Genomic DNA, 16,189 nt, shown 5'->3' on the forward strand with positions numbered 1-16,189 from the left:
GTGTAGCCAATTAGTAACTGCAATCTATTGCTTAGATTCGGACCTGACTTTACCACTTAATAGTTTGGGAACCATGTGCAACTTACCTCTGTCTAAAAGCCTTAGTTTCCTCAGCCATAAAACAGAATAAAAGTAACTCCATTATAGGGTTGACATGATGACTACATGATATAACTAATGTAAAGCACTGAGCATACTAGTAGGTTCCAGCACTGAGGAAGCACTCAACACTACCATCCATCAGTATTATGAATTATTATCACAATCATTTCCCTGGTCATCACAGTCATTTTTGGCTGGAACTTTTAAGTTCCTAATGTTGCACCTTTTGTCACTTAATGCAGAGAATATCTCTTTTTAAAATCTATGAAAATGTGGTGTATTTTTTCAAAAAGACTGTGTGGACTTTGGAATTAAACAAACCTGGTTTCATCTGTAGCTTTGATTTTTACTTAACAGATTTACTTAATATTGCAGCATAGCAGTACAGTGGGGCCTTGACTTACGAGTTTAATTCGTTCCAAGACTGAGCTCGTTAAGGAGCTCATTAACTCAAATCACTCTATCGACTCAATGCAAAAAATCGGCGGAGAGACAGCTGGTATCTCAAAAAACTCGTTAGTTGGGACACTCGTAAGTCAAGGCCCCACTGTAGCTTTAACTGTAAGTTGTCACAGCAACATTTCCCTGGCAATATTTGGGACAAATCCTAATAATATGGCACTGGCAGAAAATAGGGACTTAATAAATATAGCCAACATTTAGGAAAATAAGTACCCAACCTCCTAATAGCCATAGTCCTGGTATTGCCAGAATATCAAAAATGCTTCTAGTGGTCAAACATTTGGTAGATTTTTATTAATATTTCCATCTCAGTTGAACAAGTGGTTAGGTTGTCACATGTCCTAGAGGGTTTTTATTCTCTAATTTAGCATTCATTCCACCTAGTACTACCTCATGTCAAATTGAGAAAACCTAATGGAACACGCCAATCTGCATATCCCAGATTACTTCATCTGTAACTCAAGAATCTACTTCTAAATTTTAAAAATTACTTTAGAATTCTGGAATTCAGATAACATTATAAAAGGGATCTAGTCATAAGGATTGGATCGGAATTAAGAATCGGAGTTCTGAGATTAGCAAAAGTGAACCAAGCAAAAGTTATAGAAAAACTAGCAAATCAGACGCATCATTTTTAAAGTATAAATATTTTTTAAAACTGCAAAAGTAGGATTCAGGATCAAGTTTTATTTAATGTTTAATACTGAGCCATTAAGCTACCGATAGGGGACTTTTATATTTCCCTAAGTTCTGGGGTCAGCAGAGCCTCACAGAAGACATCAGGGGGCTGTTAATTGATAGGAAGGAAGCAAGACTAACAATCTAGCCACTAGCTATGATGGGAGGTGAAATGAGTGGAAAAGAACAACAACGTTTGATTTTTAGAAGTCAGAATTCCAAGTGTCAACAGGACTACACTACTTCCAAAAGCTCTGGGAGAAAATCCTCGCCTCTTTGAGCTTCTGCTGGCTCCAGGAATTCCTTAGTTTGCAACAGCATCACTCCTCTCTGCCTCTGTCTTTTCCTTCTCTCTCTCTTAAAAGACCCTTTTTCCAAGTAAGTTTACATTCACAGGTTTCAAGGTTTCGGACTCAGCCCTATCGTTTTAGGAGACATAATTCAACCAGCTACACATAATGCATTTGGCACTGTGGCACGTGTGTGAAGACTGCTTATTAGGCTTATGATGAGTTCACCAATTTCCATCCCCAGCCTTGATTTTTCCATTTTGTCTAGATTTGTATATCCACTTTGATATGTTAGAGGGCCAGTATGTTCCACTGGCATGTTTAATAGGTGTAGGAGAGGTTATGGTGCAACACACAGATACCTATGTTCAAGGCTGAAGCACTTAGTCTTCCATTTTCCAGGAGGGTTGACTGGGGCTCACAGCTAAGTCCCTTCTAGAAATCACCTTGGGGTGAAGGAAGCTGCTTTGTGTCTCCAAGGGGATAGATGAGGAGGTTACAAAAACTCGGAGCACTTGCCTTAACTCAGTCCATCACTGAGGGGTCATCCAGAGCTTCCCACAAAATGGCTAAGAACTCCGTTACACCTGTCTGACACAAAGCTCTTCCCCTGCACAATCCTGCTCCCTTCCTGTTCTCATAGGTCTTACTCCTAAGAACACTTTGTGATAAACCACTTATATACATGTCTCCATTTTGGAGTCTACTTCCCATACAACCCAACTCTGTAGCTGTGTAGGAAAACAACTCTTATTGCAAGGTACCCCCTACCACCTCAAGTTCCCTCCCTTCCACCAAAATGGTTCCACTCCTCCCATCCCAACGCAGTAAATGGCAGTATCATCCACAGAACTCTCAAGCCAAAAAACAAGGAACCACTATAATTTATGATCTTTTCTCTTACCAAGATCGTATTTGAGCAAGGTCAAGCAATTTTACTTCTAAATTATATTGAATATCTATATCCTTTTTTTTCCATTTTCATCACCAAACCTCCTAGTTGACCCTCATCTCTCCCCTGAACAAATTATTTCCGAGTTAGTAGTATTTTTATTCTGAGTGATGTACTTAACCTTTATTAGCCTCCAGAAAATGAAGAGAACAACAGTATTGATGCCAAATTTAGTTTTGGCTGCCCGCTGCTTCGAAAGCCAATACTCAAGAGACAAGTGCTTAGTGTCAGGAAAAATGGTTTATTTGAGAGCTGGCAGCCTGAGAAGATGGGGGACTCTTGTCTTAACATCTCGCTGCAGGCAGAAGTTTTTATAAGGAGGGGAATTTAGTTGAAAAAACTATATTGATGTTGAAGCTTCCCTTTGCCTGAACAAAGAGACCATGGGGAGGGGGTTTGAAAAGTCCTCTGGGTAACGGACCAGTACAGTCCATTCTGATAAGGACCTCGAAACTGGTCAAGCAATGATCTGGTGTGCGCCACCCTGTTTTTCATCATCCTGGTTTTATGGTTGAAGTTAGGAAATCTCTTGGAGCTAGAATGCCTGAAGGCCAGAATTTGTGTCTTTTGAAGTTCGTTCCTAGAATTCTTATACAAACATACTGTTTATCTGCGAGCTACATATTAGAATCAGCATTTACAGAAACAATGTCCAAAGAATGGTGGGGTTGCTTACAATACCAACATAGTACTAGTACCAATATTATAGAATTGTTGTGATCAAATAGGTTAATAAATGTAGAAGAGTTAATATACTTGGTTTATAGTAAGTGCTATAGTGTCGGTCATTATAAAGATCCTGCAATTTAATTAGGTTACCTCTTATGGTGGGAAATGGAAAGTGCATACAACTGAACGAGGATAAATATCTGTGGACTTCCCCATTGGTTCTCCTTGTCCTCACAATCAAACAATCTTTTTTTCACATAATTGCACCATATCATTCCCGATGGTAGGGTTCCAGGATTTATGTTATTTTAAGGTATTTAATACACACATACAATAATGAAGTAAATGTTATATAAAATAATATTTTTCCTAAATATCACAGCTTTTGTTACTTATCTGAATGGCTCTAATTCAAAAATAAGCAGTGCAGATTCTGCCAAAAGTGCATTCCAGGAGCATATTGTGGGGTGATTATTTCCAGTACATGACCTTACCCCTGTCATGAATCTGCTTACTGGTTAATTTCTTTTAAAATTCCTACATACGTAGAAAAATACATATTTGACTCAATCTCTTCTTGTTCATCCCTTTCCATTCTTAGTGATGACTAAATGGGAAATGATTTCTCAAGTTTCTCTAGCATTGTGGTTAAAATGTGGTGTTCAAAACTATGAGACATGGGCCTCTATGTGTGATCTAATACCAAGCATTTCCCTAGATAAAATGGATATTCATAGAATGAATTAGGCTACTATACATCCTTTAACATGACAATGGCAGTTTAATAAGTTCAACAAGGGTCATAAGATATAAACTCAATTTTAAATTTTAAATCATGATTAAGTATATCATTTTTAAGCCATTCTACTATTAACAGCAGCAGGGTAATAAGATATGTGAACAAATAAGGCTTCGTTTGTTTTAATATAGCGATGAGAAAGCATGTGTTAAAGTTTACTAGAACTTAGCCATGTTCATTTCAAAAGCACATACTTTAAAAGTTAATATGTTATCTTCTCTCAATCTAGTTGAAAAAAAACTATATTAATGGTGAAGCTTCTCTTTGCCTGAACAAGAAAAGAGCTGCCAATTCCTGTCATATCCTACTCTGCATTTGGGGTGCAGAAAATCTGAGCACCTTGGAAATAAGCATGACAATGGTTACAAAATATTTCTTGAAATGGCATAGGTCTTCCATGTCAAGAAGATCCTACAAGTATTTAGCTCTGATATAGGCCAATGGACAGGAGGCAATTAAAACAATAATCAAGTAGAGAGGTTTCAGCCATTCTGTTACTTGGACCCAAAGAACCCTAAATGAAACAACTGAACAAAAGTTAGCCAGGATTCCAGATACGTGAGCAAACCATTTACTAAGTAACTGATGTCAGAAGAAAGGCTGGATTTGGAAGAGAAACAGTGAGTTCATTAGAAAAGGCTGAGTTTTATGTGCCCACGAGAAAACAATGTGTAGAGTAGCTATAGAATATGAGTGTGTATCTCAGGAGGAAAATCCAGAAGGAAAACTCCAGATTTGCAGTTAATATATAAACAGCACTTGAAATCATAAGTTTAGATGTGGTGGGCCAAAAAATAAAAAGTTAGAAATAAACATGTACTTAGCCTAACGAATCTTGTGACCCCTCATCTCTCTTTTATGCCAATTTTATTTATTCAAATTTCTTATAATTATAGATAAGAAATTTTTAAAGGATATAACAGATGATTTTTAAAAAGGTATTAATTTGCATGTATGTGCCCAAATAATATCTTGCTTCTTGGGTAAGTTTTTTAATAAAACTATGTCTAAGGTTTTAGATCATGTTTAAAATTAAGTCTAATTGTGTAGAAATTTTCTCACTTTCCTATGAAAGAATTGAATGTTTCATACTTAGATGGCAGAGCATGAATACTAGAATCCAAAAAGGGAAGTAGAAGAGGTGGGAAGGGTGGGTAAAAGAAAGGGAAAAAGGTTCATTTCAATCATCCTCCTATATACATTTTCTTGCATCTAACACTTAAATATAATTTCTCCATCTCCTGTACTCCCATAGTTGTTAATTTTTTAAATTAATATTGTATATTCATGTATCTGTATCTTCCTACCCTGATAAATCATACACTTTTTCAAGACAAAGACCAGTTACCTTTGTAATCCACTGTAATATCAAAGTTGTCCCATACATCTAGTAAAAACAAACCTAGAATATATTTCTGGTTTGTATAAAAGGGTGATCTCTAAGCACTTGAAGTATTTTTTTTCTCATATATTTAGGTGTATCTCAATGTAAGAATAAAATCTGAGACTGGAAAAAAGTATTCTGGCTTAAGGTTATAGAACTCAGATAATACTATAGTCTGCCTCACTCTTTTTGAGATTCCACTGAAATAAATGGAATGAATTACAAAGAAGGATAAAAGTATAACATTGAGTATAACAAGAATAAGGGAATGAACATGACTGATAAATGAGAAAGATCCATACTTTTGCTGAAGAGAGAAGCTGCAACCTAAACATGCTATAACAAAAAAGATAGTACATTTTCAGAGAGAAGCTCTAAGAAGCGCTCATCTCAGAATCAGGAGGTATGATTAAGTGTGGAAATGGAAAGTGGAGCTAAAATTCAGTGAAAGTGTAAGTATGAAATAATTGTTGTTAGACACCCATTTACCTTCACTAATCCTGAACAAACAAATCACAAACATCCACATTCGTTCCCAAGCAAATTAACTGATAGTTTTACAGGGACCATGTGACTAGTTATGACCAAGGAATGATCAGAGAAAATGATATGTGTCCCTTTTTTGAGCAGATCATTTAATGGTTACAACCACTCCAGATCTCTTTCCATAAATCTCAGACCAGCAGCACTGCCACACTGGCTACACCCAGGGTCAGCCTAAGTCCAGAGTGGAGGCGTGGAACAAAGACTCCAGACTCTACTGTTGCTAAAGTCATGCATTTCTTGGTTTGTTAACAAAACCTAGTCTACTCTTATTTTGCCTGTCCTCTTAGCCAAGATATTTTGCAGAAAATGGGAAAACCAAACCTTTTAGTGTGGTCATATGTACCCCAGAAATAAGTTCCCATAACTCCAGTATTTGGGGGTTTCTAACAAAGACAAAAGATGAAGGAAAGAGGAAACAGATTTGATGTGAGACACTTTTTAGAATGAAAGAGCTCACCAGATGCCCATCACTTTAATTTTAAAAGACTCACACTTACACATATTTTAAACTTCAGAATAAAAAGAGGAAAAGATATCAAAAACGTCTACAGACATTTTTATTTTAAAGTCACTCAAAAGGCAATGAGAAAGTGAGCGTCATGAGAAGCTGTGTGATGTAGTTATGTAAGCACATGTGGTCTAGAGTCAGGTACTACAACATACTAACCATGTGCTTTGGACAATTTATTTAACTTGTGCCTCAGTTACTTCAGCTATAAAATGAAGATTATAATAGTTTCCTTTGTGGTTAAGACCTTAAAGTATTTAGAACAGTACCTAGACCTAAATAGTTGTTAAGGAACTATGGCTATAATAATTTTTAGAGCTGCCAAGAACAATCTTGAATGTGAGAAGTCTGTAGGGCAAAGACTCAATTTATAATGTGCTTTAAATGATTGCAGTTACAAAATGAACACAATTAAAAGTGTCCATTTTTCTTCCTAATTGAAATTTGTTTTTAGTTCCTGAATCCCAATTTGTAGTTTGTAGTAGAAATCTGGCCAAATAAACAACCTAACATTACATCTTTAAGAACTAGAAAAAGAAAAACAAATGTAGCCCAAAGTCAGCAGATATTTAAGGTTTTAAAAAGGGGCTCTTCGGACTCCTGTCTTCTCTTGCTTCTCCTGCTGACAGAAGGAAGGAGTGGGAATAGGAAGTACCTAGGAGTGCAATTCTGCTCAAGTGCTGCTCTCTCTCTTTGATAGCTTCCCATCTGGCCTAAGATATTGGCCACTGTCTCCAATAAACAATCGTGTCACCAGAGGGAATAATTTATTGTCTCTGCTTTCATAAAAATGTAGTCTTTGTTCTGAAGTGAAGTTTGGCAGTTCTCCTCAATTTGGATTCCACCTTAGTCCTTGTTGCATGTACCTGATTCTCTGAACTCAGCTGTCTCCCAGTACAGCCTGGACTATCCTTCCAGAGCCTCAGCTACATACATGGTCCCTTTCCCCCAACTCCACAGTGAACTTTAACAGATTCACACTGGCTTTATAATCTCAACCACATTTTGCATCCAACTCAGAAATGTCCTGATCTTCTCCACGATGGTGACAGCCAAGGATCTCTATTTTCTACTAAGTTGCAACTTTGCTTTTGCATACGGGACACATCCTAAAGGATATGTAAATAAAGGGTGTGGCTGCAGTGTGAAGATTCTAACTAGATTTAGAGATGAAAGAAATTAGAGTGCTCTATCACAGAATTACTGGAGTATATGGGAGAAAAAGATGAGTTTTTATAAAAATTAGACTAACCTACACTTTAAGCATTTCTGTTGAGAAAAAAAAAAAAACACATTTATTTTAGACTCACCTTTTTAAAGATCTCTACCGCATTGCTCCATTACATTTGAAGGTAAAATTGTACTGTCCACTATTTAAACAACTGGCATACCCAGTAGCTGAATAAGAGCAAGAGCTCAGTCCTTAAATGTGATGTGATACATGGAGAATATAATCTCAGGCTCTGCTATTAGCTTTAAAGTCTGTGTGTGTCTGGGATTCACATACAGTGTCAACTGAGTATAGTTTCCATTGGTTAAAAAATAGTTTAATATTTTATAATTTTTAAATTTTAGATATTTGATAATAAAACATTAAAAATACAATATTTGCTATTAGTTGTTGCAGGCCAAATATAGGATATCTCCGTAAGTCTTTAGTGACCAAAGTATTAACTATATAATGTGATGTGCATGTCTAGTATAGTACCTTAATTTACAGAAATGTGATTTTTTTTTAGGAATGGCTTTTTTAAAGCCCCTGTATGTGGATTGCTTAGCTTTATTGCCTAGATTATTCCTAAAATATAAAATTCCAATTATCAATGACAATTTTTTTTAAAAAAGACCTATTGCTTGTTCCTGGACGATTTAAAGAGAGAAAAAATAATGTTATGACATATGAAACATTAGTAAGTGGTGCTTTAAGTCACATTTTTGCTATTTTATGTGAAGATCCTTCCAGTCTGAGAGTGTGAAAAAGGATTTGTATTTTGTTTTGAAGCATAGTTGTGGAGACATCGATGAAAGAAAAATTATTTCTTTGAAAAAATTAAGACATCATAATTTCTCATTATCTGATCATGCTTTCTTATAATACCTAAATTCAAGGACATGTGGGATGAAATGCGATCGAGAGTCTATATACGTTACATATTATATTACCAATGTCTAGCTTCAATAAAAACTTCATCCAGCTTCTGTGCCATGTGGTATATGAGTTAGACTCACTTTAATTGACTCCAGCTGTTACTTACTACGTGGAATAATAAATCATGATCTTTTCAGCATTGTCTAAAAGGAGATATGTGTACAAAGAGAGAAAAATGTGTAAAAATATAAATAATCACCAATCTATATTTATTGAGTGTACCAAGCCAAAATGTAGAGAAAGAGGGAGATTCTAGAATATGGCAAAGTAAATAATAAACTAAGTTAAAGACATTCAGTCATGATGCAAAGAACAGATGTCTAGAAGTCAGTACACCTGGTTTCAGGCCCTGGCTTTGCCACCACTACCCATGTGAGTGATTAAAGTGTGAATTATGCTTGCTCCTTCCAGCCAAGGTAACAGAGAGAGAGGGGTGGGAGGGATAATTTACCAAATTTGAATAGGCTGATAGGTGAGGCAGGGCGATAATAGAATACCTACCAGGGAGATCCTACAGAGAACCGTGGCCAAAGAAAATTGATATACCCAGGCTAATTTAAGCCTCAATCACCCATGGGTGTCCGTGTAGTGAAAGAATATCAGCCAAAAAGAGAAGAGAAGCAGATTGTATTTTATAGCCAAATAAGATCAGTGGTTCTCAAACTGACTGCACAGTTGTGGGGCCCACCTCAGACTCATGAAATTAGGTATCTAGGGTTGAAATGCAGACATGTATGGTTGAAAGACAGACATGTAAAAAAAAATTTATAGCTCGCTCCCTGGATAATTTTAATGTGTTGTCAAGGTTGATAACTAGTGGGTTACATAAAAGTTTTGCCCTTGAAGTGGCAGGTCACAAGCCACTGGACTGGGGCTGAGTCCCCTCAGGGAAGCAGAGCCCCGGCACTGGGAACAAGGTATGAGGGGTGGGAAGAGCTATTACTCCAAAATTGAGATGAGTGACCAGTGGAACCAAGTGGACAGTAGCTCACAAATATAGCTGGTCACACATTTAAGAAGATGACTACACTTAGCCCTTAGTACTAAAGGAAGACCAGAGAGTAGTGGGAGCAGATGACGAGAGAAGCTTCAGAACCTCAGTCAGCATCTGAAATTGGTTAGGAGAAAGATAGCCAATCAGATGATGTTTGATAAAACCAGGGAATAAGCTAAAGGCAGATGCTACTCTGCCTTGGTTAGTTCATCAGCAAAATGAGTTTGAAAAATCATCTCTTGGAATACTTTGTGCCCACATCAGTCACCTGCTCCCCTTCAGAGCCTTCTCCCAGGGCATTCCTCTCAGAGTTACACTTCACTGTCTCCAGTACTTCAAAATTCTGCAGCATACCTCTTTCACAAAGAATTGCAAAACTACCTAATAAACGTATTATGACACTTCAGCACAAGAGTGATTTCAAATGGTACTATGTAAGTAATACAATGAAAAAGAAATGAGCTTTAAAATTGGAAAGAGTAAAATTATAATTTTTTGATGAACCCTAGAGAATATTATAAACACCAAGTTACATAGTAAAGTGGTAGATGTAAGATTCACATACAATATTAAGAGTCTGCCTATATACAAACAATAAATTAAAAAATAGGAATAAAAAGATTAATATTTAGCCCTGGCTGGTTTGCTCAATCATGATCTTTTCAGCATTGCCTAAAAGGAGATATGAGTTAGAACATTGGCCTGCAGATGGCAGGGTTGCAGGTTCAATTCCAGGTTAAGGGCATATACATAGGTTGCAGATTACCCAGTCCTACTGGGTGCATGTGCAGGAGGCAACCAATCGATGTTTCTCTCTCTCTCCCCATTCTCCCTCTTTTTCACTCTCTCTAAAAATCAATGGAAAAAATATCCTCAGATGAGGATGAAAGAAAAAAGATTAATAGAAAATATGGAAAAATAAATGCTACTAAGAAACTTTTAAATTAATAAATGGAAAAATGTTATTTGAGCTTTGGTAGAAATTTTATAATAAAGATGTCAGTTAAACTAAATTAATGTTTAATTGAAAAAAGAAATACAATAGGGCCGAAACCGGTTTGGCTCAGTGGATAGAGCATCGGCTTGTGGACTGAAAGGTCCCAGGTTCGATTCCGGTCAAGGGCATGTACCTGGGTTGTGGGCACATCCCCAGTAGGAGATGTGCAGGAGGCAACTGATCGATGTTTCTAACTCTCTATCTCTCTCCCTTTCTCTCTGTAAAAAATCAATAAAAAATATTTTTTAAAAAAGAAATACAATAGGAATTTATTTTCAAAATTAAACACCTTAACTTTAAAGTTTATAAGGAAAATAATATGTGTAACAATATTACTTTTTTCATAAGGCAAGAAATAAAAACTTTAACAATAAACATGCTGAAAGTCACTAATCATTTGAGAGGTGCAAATCAAAACGACAATGCGGTACCATCTCACACCTGTCAGAATACCTATCATCAACAAATCACCAAACGACAAGTGCTGGAGAGGATGCGGAGAAAAAGGAACCCTAGTACACTGCTGGTGGGAATGCAGACTGGTGCAGTCACTGTGAACAGTATGGAGTTTGCTCAAAAACTAAAAATGGAACTCCCATTTGACCCAGTAATCTCACTTCTAGGAATATATCCCAAGAAAACAGAAACACCAATCAGAAAGGATAAATGCACCCCTATGTTCATAGCAGCACAATTCACCATAGCTAAGATTTGGAAACAGCCTAGGTGCCCAAGGCAGATGAGTGGATTAGAAAACTGTGATACATCTACACAATGGAATACTACGCTCCTGTAAAAAACAAGGAATTCTTACCATCTGTGACAGCATGGATGGAACTGGAGAGCATTATGGTAAGCGAAATAAGTCAGTGAGAAAAAGATAAATATCACATGATCTCACTCATTAGTGGAATATAATGAACAACATAAACTGATGAGCAAAAATAGAACCAGTGTCACTGAAGCATCTAACAGACTGTCCAACCTATGAGGGATAAAGCATCTAACAGACTGTCCAGCCTATGAGGGAAGGCGTGGGCTGAGCTCCCAAGAGATCAATATGAGGACTTGTATGCATGCACATATGAGCTCCCAGGAGATCAATATGAGGACTTGTATGCATGCACATAAGCATAATCAATAGACACAGACTGGTTGGCAGGGGAGGGCAAGTGCTGGGGGTGAGAATGGCTGGGGAGAGGTCAATGTGAGAAAAGGAGACAGATGTAATACTTTAAACAATAAAGAATTTAAATAATAATATTTTGGTTGTATAGAAAAGAACATCAAGGAAAAGAACAGACTATGAAAAAATATCGGATTTTTGTCTAGGTAGAAATTATTTTCTAGATAAAGATATTGTCCTTGCTGATGGACTAGTCTGCCTGTTACTAGGGGGTCACCTACCTAAGGGCTATGCTATGGGTGCATCCCAGAATCAATAAAAGCTTGGTGAGGCCTGAGCACCGGAGGAAGTCCTTCGGGACTTGCCGCCTGGTCCCCCAATATTGCAAAATCATCTCGTGTCTTTTTCTCTCATTTGTTGTGCAGCTCCTCTTTCAGATACCGAACCCTACTCCACGCAGAACGTGGAGGGAGTCTTACTTGACAGACTAGTAGTGATTCAATCATAAATAAATCACAAGTAGAAGTCTGAGCTATGTAGTGTGATTCTGGACTTTTCCATTTCTTTTTTTTTTTAGAAATTCACATATTAAAACTAGGCATACGATCAATTTGAAATAGGGGGCATTTATATCATTCATCTGCTTGACTTCCCTTACTAACCCTGACATAACATTTCACTTTCTTAAAATACACCATAACGCTTGCACTGTTCTGACCTGACCCACATTTGCCATTTTTGACTTTTTATTGAGGCCTCCCTTCCGTTGCCCAAAGCTGACCCCTCCCTTGGCCTGGCTTCTTCCATCCATCAGTTTTTCCAATACTAATCCATTTCCTTCCTGTAAATTCTAAGACAAACAGTAACGCTTCAATCCATTCTATTTAACTGCAACTAAAACTACTAAGCATTTTCATATTTGCTGCTATAACGCATAATCACAGTCCAGTGTCCTTACATACCAATTCAACAAACTCTGATGACATTACTTTTTATTAGATCTTAATTTCCTTATCACATTATGAAATAATTATGACATGTTTTACTAGAAAATAATCTGATTTCAGAGTTTTAAAAATTATAAGCCTGTGAAGAGTTAACTGTGTGCTATGTGCTATGTGGATTTATTCCATACTTTCGGACCTATTATTAATTTATTAAACACTGAATTGTTTATAGTCCCATAATTCAATGGTATTATCTTAGATGTATGTTATATTCATGAGCTTTGGGGGAAAGACATTAGAATAGCAGTATTTTAAGCCAGAAAATGAAAACACGTATATTTTTCTTTTGCTAAAAACATATATCTAGTTGACATTATTTTTTTCTGATGTTCACCCATATGGTTGAGACATAAGTAGCCTTTTAATTCTGATGTGACATGGTACTACATTTTAGTTCAAATTTTTGTTTTCCTGTGAGTACAAATTGCATTTATCTTAACACAGGAGTGAAGCAAAGCTTAAGCTTTACAAAAAGGTTCTTTTTATATTTTACAGTTTATCTACATCATTATTGATAGTTATAGCAGAGAAAATACATTAAACATTCCTCTCCTCTAAGGAAACTGGCAGTCCATACTGTTCATTTAGAAAGGATAGATTTTTGTTCACCTGGAGCATAGAATTTGGCTAGAGGCCACTGAAACAGTTTGAAAAATGATCTCTAAAATGTTTAAATTAATAAAGCAACTGTAGTATATGTATTCATTTTTGTTTCAGAAATGGTTCATTTTACACCCTTTGACCAATGTGGTTAATTTATCACTGAAGTTCATTTTTAATATATTTTAGAAAAGGCATATTGTTTCAACTAAATTATAGAAATAGTATTCAAGTCATCTGAAAAGTTTGTTTTACTTTTTACACATTCTGGAATAATATTTTTGCCACCAGTTTATCTGGAGATGGAATAATTTTAACTTTTTCACTACAGATTTATTTCATGACCAGCATGAGAAATGCACAAGAAAAGGAGGAAACCTTAGGCCAAGAGGAGGAGCAGGTGAAGGAGGGGTTGGTGAAGGAGGAGTGACCTAGTCAGATAATGGTGTGGATGAGATTAAACAAAGGATATATATAAGACAGCAAACCATTTACCTTAATGAGTGTGATTGCAATTAAGTGTTAAGGACAGAAACCATCCTTGATGAATTAAGCAGGAATTGAGATTAAGTTAGAGCATGCTATGTGGCTAGTGAGCCAAAGTGTTTTCAGTGAATAATTATAGAAAGATAAAGTTATCAGAGAAGTAGCTTTTATTTTTTACTTCTTGGAATAATATGTATTTTGTCACTCTTGACAGATTTACATTTGAATTGAACAACAAATTCGTGGGAGTAAAATAGCCTCTAAAGATGTATGAGGAAAATTAAATGCAGCAGTTGTCACTAATTTGTATATGAAATTGACATAATCTTTTAATTTTCTAATTTGCAGTAGAAAAGTTTTCTTATACAATCTTAATAGTCTCATAATGACAACAGCAAGTATCTGAATTATTTGTCATAACCACGCATTATTCAATTATCCCTGCTTCAAACAGATTTTCTTAGAACGATTTATTGTTGATGAATTTTGAAACATTTCAAAATAAGCCACTAACTCAATGAAAGAAATTGTATTTAATTGGAAGGGAAATTAACTAGAAGTGTATCAAACATGAAATTAACCTACCATCAACCACTCTGTTCAGAAATAACATTCTGGGAGCTTGAGAGATTTACTTCCCCTTTGGGAGCATCTGCCATGTGATACAAAGCCTTGAGCTGTGGAAATGACTTTTTGATTACAGTTATTATGGAAAAATTTGACAGTATTTAAAACTCCACGTTTTTCAATGCTGAAGATTAAATGCACTTATCTCTTAGAAAAGAAGCTTGATCTTAAATTTGGACATGGATCTCTATAGTCTATAAATAAGTTATTAAGGAGTTAATATTCTGTAAAGTGCAAATTTTCCCATTCTAATATTAATAAGAATATAGAAACAGTTGCTATGGCATATAGAACATATAAATTATTTTCTAATGTTTTCAAATCACCTCAGAGCATCATAAAAATTATATAACAAACCAGAAGCATTCTCAGAAATATGTGTATATTGACAGAAAATTCTGTAAGAAGTTTAAAGGAAGCATTATATATTCATTCCACAAACCAAGGACACTACTCAAATAACTTTCTATTTAAACAAAAAATACGTAATTAGAAATTAAAATGTTGAATTATGCTAGTCACCACTAACACATAGCAATTCTTACATGGTTAGGTCCATGCTCTAGCATCATTTTGGTTGAGTTGATGATTTTTCAAGGGGGGATTATATGTCTAATTTGGTTTGATCTCATTTTGCCTCTTTTACAAGGCAAAAGTTCCATCTTCTATAAATTGCTTAACACTGGATAAGACTAGGAGTACTAGGGTTTAGTACCATAGTTGTTTATGGTATTTGTCATTAATTAATGCATAGTTTTGTAATAAAATCAGAGAATGTTTTTTATAGTAGTATTATATTTTTAGTTTGTATTTTTAGCAAGTGTTCTTTGTGAAGTAATATATGGTCAATTTTTGTGATTATTACATGGACCCTGGAAAATAAGGTAATTTTTTTGTTTTTAGAGTATAGAGTTTGATGTATATCAATTAGATCTATCTTCTTAAATATGTTACTTTGGTCTTCTATATCTTCCTCTACCCTCTTGCTTTATTAGAGAGAATACCAACTAAAATTTCCTATTCCTAACATGCTCTATTTCTCCTTGTATCTATCAATTGCATTGTATTATTAGCTGAAGTCTACATTCTACCCAGGCTAATCATAAAAAAAGAAAGGAGACCCAATTTACCAATATCAGAAATTAAATGGAAATATAATAACTGAATAAAATAATAAGAAAATACAACCAAAACAATTATGCTCACAAATTCAAAAGCTTACATAAAATGGAGCAATTCCATGAAAGCTATGCACTGCCAAAATTCATCAAGACAAAGCCCATTAACTAAAAAAGCCTTTTTCCACTAAAGAAATTAAGTTATAGTTAAAACCTATTAAATAAATTAAATTTTAATTAAATACTATAGGTTTTAACTCACATACTTCAAGAACAAATTATTTCAATAGTGAATTCTACCAAACATTTATAAATAAAGAATGCCAGTTATTTATAATGGTGGAACTACATAAAATTTGTATTGGTAGAACTATATTATATCACTTCCAGAAAAAAAAAAATAAGAGGGAACATTTCCCTACTTTTTAAAAAAATTCTTTGTTGTTTAAAGTATTACATATATCTCCTTCCCCCCTGCCCCCCTCCATCCCCCTTCCCCTGCCTTCCCTCTGAAGTTTGACAGGCTGTTCGATGCTTCTCTGTCTCTGGATCTATTTATGGCCTACTTTTTTATGATCCCAGAAAATTACCAAAAGCAGACAAAGACATTATAAGAAAAGTATAGATAAGAAAAGTACAGACAGATATCTCTCATGAACATAGACACAAAAGTTCCTAACAAAATAGTAGCAAAG

Source organism: Myotis davidii, unplaced genomic scaffold, assembly GCF_000327345.1.
Source record: "Myotis davidii unplaced genomic scaffold, ASM32734v1 scaffold49, whole genome shotgun sequence".
NCBI lineage: Eukaryota > Metazoa > Chordata > Mammalia > Chiroptera > Vespertilionidae > Myotis > Myotis davidii.